Below are 6972 nucleotides of genomic sequence, written 5' to 3'. Positions count from 1 at the left end.
TTCCTAATCCATGCAAAAATCATGATCTTGCACTCTAGAAACCCCCATAATCTCGAAAAGTTCATCAAGGAGTGCAAAGGCCAAAAATCACTTCATTTCTTCCATCTTTTCTTCAAGAACCGAAGCTACCCCTCAAGGTGAGCTTCATACCCCCTATTTTCTGTTTTTATGAGTTTTGTGGGGGGGGTAATACAAGTGAAAGTGTAGATCTATATGTGTTTGTATGCCTTGTATGATTTCCATGCTTATATGTATGCTTTTATGTGTTTTAATGTTGGATCTAGCCATAAAACCCCTCAAAACCGAGATACAACTTATGTTTTATGATCTTGGCTTCAAATATATTTCTACACACAAAGTGTTTCAAGAAAAATGGCTAAGAGGTTTAGTAATAATTTTCTTTGGGTTAAAAACACAAATTTTGGGCCTAAAATGTGAAAAATACAAAATTAAGGGCCCAAATTGACATTTCACAGATTCTGATGGATGAAATGTGCCAAAACAGTTTCCATAAAACTATTTCTGGAATTATATTTAATTAAAGGATTAAAAACATAAATTTCAAGCTTATTGGGCTAAAAATGAAAATTTCGGCCCAATGAGGCCCATTATGCGAATTTTTCTGTTTTGGAGGGCCAAAACTGTAACTTTCTGTTAAACAGTGGACTATAAGTGTTCCAAGTCCTTTTCAAAGGTTTAAAATGCTTTTTAAATTTAAAAAGGACCAAAGTTGCAAAAATTTTCCAATTTGGGCCAAAATTGTCAAAATTGCGAAAAGAAGGGTTAAAAACCGAGAAAACTGCATTTTCAGGGACTTAAACTGTTTTCTATGAAAAATATGCTGAAAAATAGTAATTTCAATAATTTTTGGTGTTAAAATGTCAAGAAAAATAGTTTAAGGACCAAACCGGGAAATATTACCTAAAAAGGGTTGAAAATGTAAATTTTACAAATAATGAGGGGCTGAAAAACAGAAATATTTCAAGGCTAATTCAATATGTACAATTTGATCAAATAATGGCACCGCGACTATCGACGAAATACAACTCATTACAATACCAAAAGTCGTTGTTAAACGAATTGGCTCGGTCTCGAGCCAATGGAAATCTACAACTACTAACTCTTCGATACTACGATTCATACAAATAACGTTTGGTAATACATATACATACGAGTGTGCACAGACGTCTACGCACCATCTTCGGGCCCTAAAAGTGTAAAATCTTGCTTGTTGGGCCTAGCTAGCCCAATGACCTGATCTTAAGGCCCGAAGACACATATTTTCTACGAAGTGTTGAGTTTCACCGACTTGGCACAACGTAGAGGGACTTTCAATGGCTTGTACCACTGGTCCCCAAGGGTCCTTGGTATTGCTAGAAGAGTCTGCATATTTTACGAGGCGGGTCGGGGACCCCTTGCACGCATATTTTCCCCAACCGGTTAATGGAGTCACCAGGGTCTTCGTGACCTCTTTCTCTTCGGATGTGGGACTACACCTTGTCCGGGCGATTGGATAACGCGATTAGTACTGACGACGCCTTCGGATTCGTTAGTATATCTATAAACGGAGCGTTTGTGTAACGCGGGTTTGTAGTAAATAATCCTGCTCGAGAACCTTCCAACGTCGCCTGGGACTGACACTATACGCTATGCAACGGTTTCAATATAACTTCATGTAACTCAAGGAACTAGGAGAACGTCGGGTTTTCCTAGGGTTTTCAATACATACAGATTTGAAAAGCATACATGTTCAATGAATATATTTTTTTTTTACAAGTATAGAAACAAACAAGCATACCTATGGATCTTCACAAACGTTTTCAAAAGCTTTTCTTTTCAGAAAATATCGGATTTTCTGGTGGTTTTTCAAACAATACAAACATTCGATTTCAAACACTACTTATGAACTCACCAACATTTCATATGTTGACGTTTTTCAAAATACTTGTATTCTCAGGGAACCAGTGAATCAAGGAAATTCATAATCAGTGACGGTTGCAGTTGATTGGTGTATGAATCAAACAATTAAATTTTTGGGAATGTAATGTGTAAACAATGTATGACAATGTAAACACTGCTGGTTGTAATATATTAATGCACGGTGACGAATGTTGTTATGTTTCATATATATTCAATGTTATGGTATTCAATTGAGTCACGACAGCCCCCGGACGTTTCCGCCGTCTGGTTCGGGGGTGTGACAATTTATAATCAAAAACGTAATTATAAAGCCTTCTTATGGTCATGAGAATGATCTTGAATGGATAAAAATTATTGTGCTCCCCCGCGACAAAATGATATATACAATGAAGTATAAAATCCGAAAAAGTCATGAAAATTTGTCGTTATCACGAAAAACGACTTTCCGAACTGCCAAGACTTGATGGAATCTTTATTTTTCTGTTCACGAAAAAATATGTGCGTTAAAAAATCCAAAACTATTCACCGAACATCAAAATTGCAAACTTTTCTGAATATTGGGCAGAAACTGTCACTTGTTGAAAGACAGGGGCTGGAATGGTAATTCTGCATCAATTTCCCCCTTTAACTGTAATAGTTCCTAAAAGAGGATCAAAATAGCCAAACTGTGAAAACAATAGAGACCAAAAATGCCAATTCATTGAAGCTGCAGGGACCATTAATGTAACATTAGTCATCTTCATCCCCAATATAAGCGACTGATAAAAGAACACGACTGGAACGATACCATCACAATTTGTACATTCGGTCCGAGCATAAGCAACCGAAACCAAGTTCGGTCCAATATCGTTGATGCAAAAACCATGTTCGGTCCAAAATCCAACATCATGACAAGCGAAACCTTAGCCAAACCGAATCACAGGTTCACTTTCGGTTCATCTCCTCTTTTGGTCCAAGCATAAACACGCGAACCCAAGTTCGTTGTTCGAGGTTCGCTCCTAATTCATCAGCATTACCCCAAGGCGAATCTCCATTCTTTCGTTCCAAGAGCTACCAACCGAACTCAAGTTCGTTCCAGGTACATTCCAAAGCCATTGATACAAAAGCCAACTCAAGTTCCAATAGCTTAATTTTGACTTTCGTTTGACTTAAGTTCTTCCTGATTGAGTCCCGATTTCATCACCTTTCGCTTCAAATCAACAAATGATTACATTGATTCCAATCACAGGTTTGCTTCCGAATGAAGAAAGGAGTTCCAATTCCGAGTCCATTCATCATAATAATTCTGATATCTAGTACCAAGATCGATATTGGTTCAAATTCTGAGATCGGAATCACCGTTGGAAACAAAATCAACATGAGAATGCGATGTGGTAAGTTAAGATCTGATTTTGAAGTTCCGATAAGCTAAAACTTTTTCATTCCAATCTCGAAACACTGTCACAAGACAGCCCAAAGAAATTTTGATTCAATCATCGTTCCAATTGTTCCAAACGAGCCATCACAATTCCAAAACATTCTTTCATCTCATTCTGATTCATCATTGGTTCTGAATGATTGTTCCAATTCCAATAGACATCTTATAACCATGGTCACATTCGTTCCGATACTGTCTTCGTTTCCAAGTACATCTACAGATGAGTTCATTTGCTCCAATTTTGACTTTTAGCTTTGACAAGCAATTGCGAATATGTGTCACGATTCCCAGACCTTGTTTCCGATTACATTCACAGGTTAAACACTTGTTCCCATTTTGACTTTTCTGCCTTGACTGTCGACACCAGGTAACGCCAATCAACAAAGTTGGATTTTCATAACACAATTTCCGGTCAAAATAGATTGATTTACGTATCAAACATCCCATTCAATTCGAAAATCAATATAAACTTCCTAAAACCAATAATCACAAATCTCCAAATCGACAATCATTGACTTTCATAGAATCTCCAAAACGATTCAATCAAGTATAACACGAATCATCACATCAATATGCAATGAATTGAAATAATAAATCGATCCAGAACAAATAGAACAAAATCGCGAATAGTTGAATCTTAAATTAAATTGATCATATGAATTTGAATGAGAAAGTCGATTGATAAGAAAAAAAATAGATCGAGATTTCGATTTGAATCTAAAAACAAGATTCCAACTGGAACTGATATTCTTGATGGAAACATGATCTTGAAATCAACTGATCCCAAGAGATTTAAAAGAAAATACAATCCGGATATGATAATCAATTTCAAGAAATTAAAGAAAAGCTAGCACTGGATCAAAAGAAAGGGATAAATCAATCAGGAATAATGATTTGGGCTCAAAAAATACCATGAACAGGAACATAATGAATTTGGTCTTGATAATTGGGCTCGAATCAGATCAATCCAACAAAAATAATGAATTGATAAAGAATTGGATCGGAAATGACATGATGAACAGTAGAATAAAACCTTAAATCTTCATGAACAGTAACATGAACAGAATTTTGATTCCAAAACGCCAAAACACCAACAATCTTCAATAACTTGTGCAGAAAATCATCAAATCAAGAATCGATACTTCAAAATCAATAGATTTTCAAAGACCCGCTCTGATACCACTTGTTGGGAATAAAACCGAGATGACGAATGTGGAATATCAAGAACAATCAAGAATCAATCGCCACAATATGCAAGAAATCTGATAAAGGTTTTTCATGTATTGATTATGAGATGAAGATACAGTGAAAACACTAATCTGGTCAAAAGCTTACACCAAAAGATAACCTAATGATTATTTATAGGGAACAATAAATATCTACCATAAATATAAAATAAATGCCTAATATAAAACCAATGCCTTAGTAGTGCTCGATTAAGAACTTCTACTATAAAGGCACCGTAGGGAATCATAAAATTATTAACCCTAAAAAGGCTTCCCTAAATAACCAAATATGCCATATCAGTTTCAATATCTCAAATACTCAACAATCTCCCCTTAGATGTTGAAACTGATGAAGATCACGATTTCCGATCTTCTTGGCATTTCTCCCCCTAAATTGTCTAAATTTAAAAATCGAAAACTACAAAATTAATTTTTGTTGTTTTTCCGGTTTTAATTTTTGAAGCTTGGGTTTATTCTAAAGGGGTTTATTTCATCATATCTGATAGGTTTTAAAGATTGTTGGTGATTCTTCTTAACTTTACGAATTCTCTCCATGGTATTTGTTAAAGATTCAAGGGGCAGTGATGATTATTCAAAGGGGAGTTCGTATTTGGAAGATTATTTCTAATTCTCTCGCTTTGAAGACCCCATGTGCTGGTAAGTGTCACAATTTAGCGGGAGAAATGCCAAGAAGATCGGAAATCGTGATCTTCAACAGTTTCAACATCTAGGGGGAGATTGTTGAGTATTTGAGATATTGAAACTGATATGGCATATTTGGTTATTTAGGGAAGCCTTTTTAGGGTTAATCATTTTATGATTCCCTACGGTGCATTTACAGTAGAAGTTCTTAATCGAGCTCTGCTAAGGCATTGGTTTTATATTAGGCATTTATTTTATATTTATGGTAGATATTTATTGTTCCCTATAAATAATCATTAGGTTATCTTTTGGTGTAAGCTTTTGACCAGATTAGGGTTTTCTCTGTACGCTCATCTCATAATCAATACATGAAAAACCTTTATCAGATTTCTTGCATATTGTGGTGATTGATTCTTGATTGTTCTTGATATTCCGCATTCGTTATCTCGGTTTTATTCCCAACAACATCCCAAAAATCGAGGCCCAAAATTCCATTTTTAATTAAGTAATTCATAACATAGTTTACCAAACATTGCCAATGTCATATCAATTTATAAAAACCATAACAACATGTCCGAAAACCATATCATCGAAAGTAATAAAAATCAGAGTACAATCCCAGAAAACTCCATGCGGAAATCATGTGTGTGATGCGCTGCTACACCGCCGGTTCCTTCCCCTTCGACGAAGATGTACCAGAAGCCATAACCAAAAACTATAAGCACAAAGCTTAGTGATTTCCCCCATCATACCGCATACCATATAATATCATCGGTATCTTTCAATCGGTAACTACCATCGGTATCTTTCAACCGGTAACTATGATCGGTATCTTTCAACCGTTATCCGCCATCGGTATCTTTCAATCGGTAACTATCATCGGTATCTTTCAACCAGTAACTACCATCGGTATCTTTCAACCAGTAACTGGGGACTATTTCACCCCTACCACTAGCACAATAGCAAGATATAAACATACAGTCAGGCATATCGGGGTACTGACCTACTCATTGGTCCTAATGACCTATGCCATGGAAAGACTATTCCCTGTCACTACCACTGACACAGCGTTCATATTAAGCAAGCATATCTCATGACCAAGTCACATAACCAAACCAAGATAATTATCACAAAGACAATTATCTACTAAATATCCTTGTTGGTGGGTTAGCATTGTGGCCTTAGACCCACCCTACTGGAAGGTAACTCACCTCGATGTCGTGTAGCGTCTGAACTGTCCTCGGCGTGAAGGTCGGCTCCCTTCAACTCCTCAATCTCCACATGGCAATCCTCATGTCATCAAACAGAACATATGACCCTAACCAGGGTCAATACTATAATTAGACAAAGTCAACCTTGGTCAAAGTCAACATCCAGTTGACCTGACTCGTCGAGTTGGCCCGCCAACTCGCCGAGTCCACACTCCACTAATCCGATAAAACCTCAACTCCGCTCGTCAAGTCTAGCAAGAACTCGACGGGTTCTTCTTCCTTCAAACTATAGGGACCATCTTCATCCGACTCACCGAGTTCTTCCTTGAACTTTGCGAGTTCATCTCCCTCATAAGAACATGTCCAGTCTACGACTCATCGAGTTGTATGGACAACTCGTCTAGTGAATCTTCAAAGGCTGAGAGATTGCCTTTGACTCACCAAGTCTGTTCATACACTCGTCGAGTCCCATGATTCTCAGGTCCTTTTTCGCATCTAAACATCTACGGGACTTCCCTCCCTAACAACTGGTCCATTCGCAGAATGGATTTGGTGG

The 6972-nt window shown here is 37.0% G+C and overlaps 1 long non-coding RNA gene across 1 annotated transcript; it reads left to right on the top strand.

The window, feature by feature from the left end:
* Nucleotides 1-2717: 2717 nt before the first annotated feature.
* Nucleotides 2718-5590, top strand: LOC111882355 (uncharacterized). The gene is made up of 3 exons (XR_002847145.3): nt 2718-2998; nt 3149-3293; nt 5070-5590. It is a non-coding gene; the product is annotated as an uncharacterized LOC111882355 (long non-coding RNA).
* Nucleotides 5591-6972: the final 1382 nt, after the last annotated feature.

Source organism: Lactuca sativa, chromosome 1, assembly GCF_002870075.4.
Source record: "Lactuca sativa cultivar Salinas chromosome 1, Lsat_Salinas_v11, whole genome shotgun sequence".
Classification (NCBI taxonomy): domain Eukaryota; kingdom Viridiplantae; phylum Streptophyta; class Magnoliopsida; order Asterales; family Asteraceae; genus Lactuca; species Lactuca sativa.
This window is presented reverse-complemented; position numbering and strand designations above follow the sequence as displayed.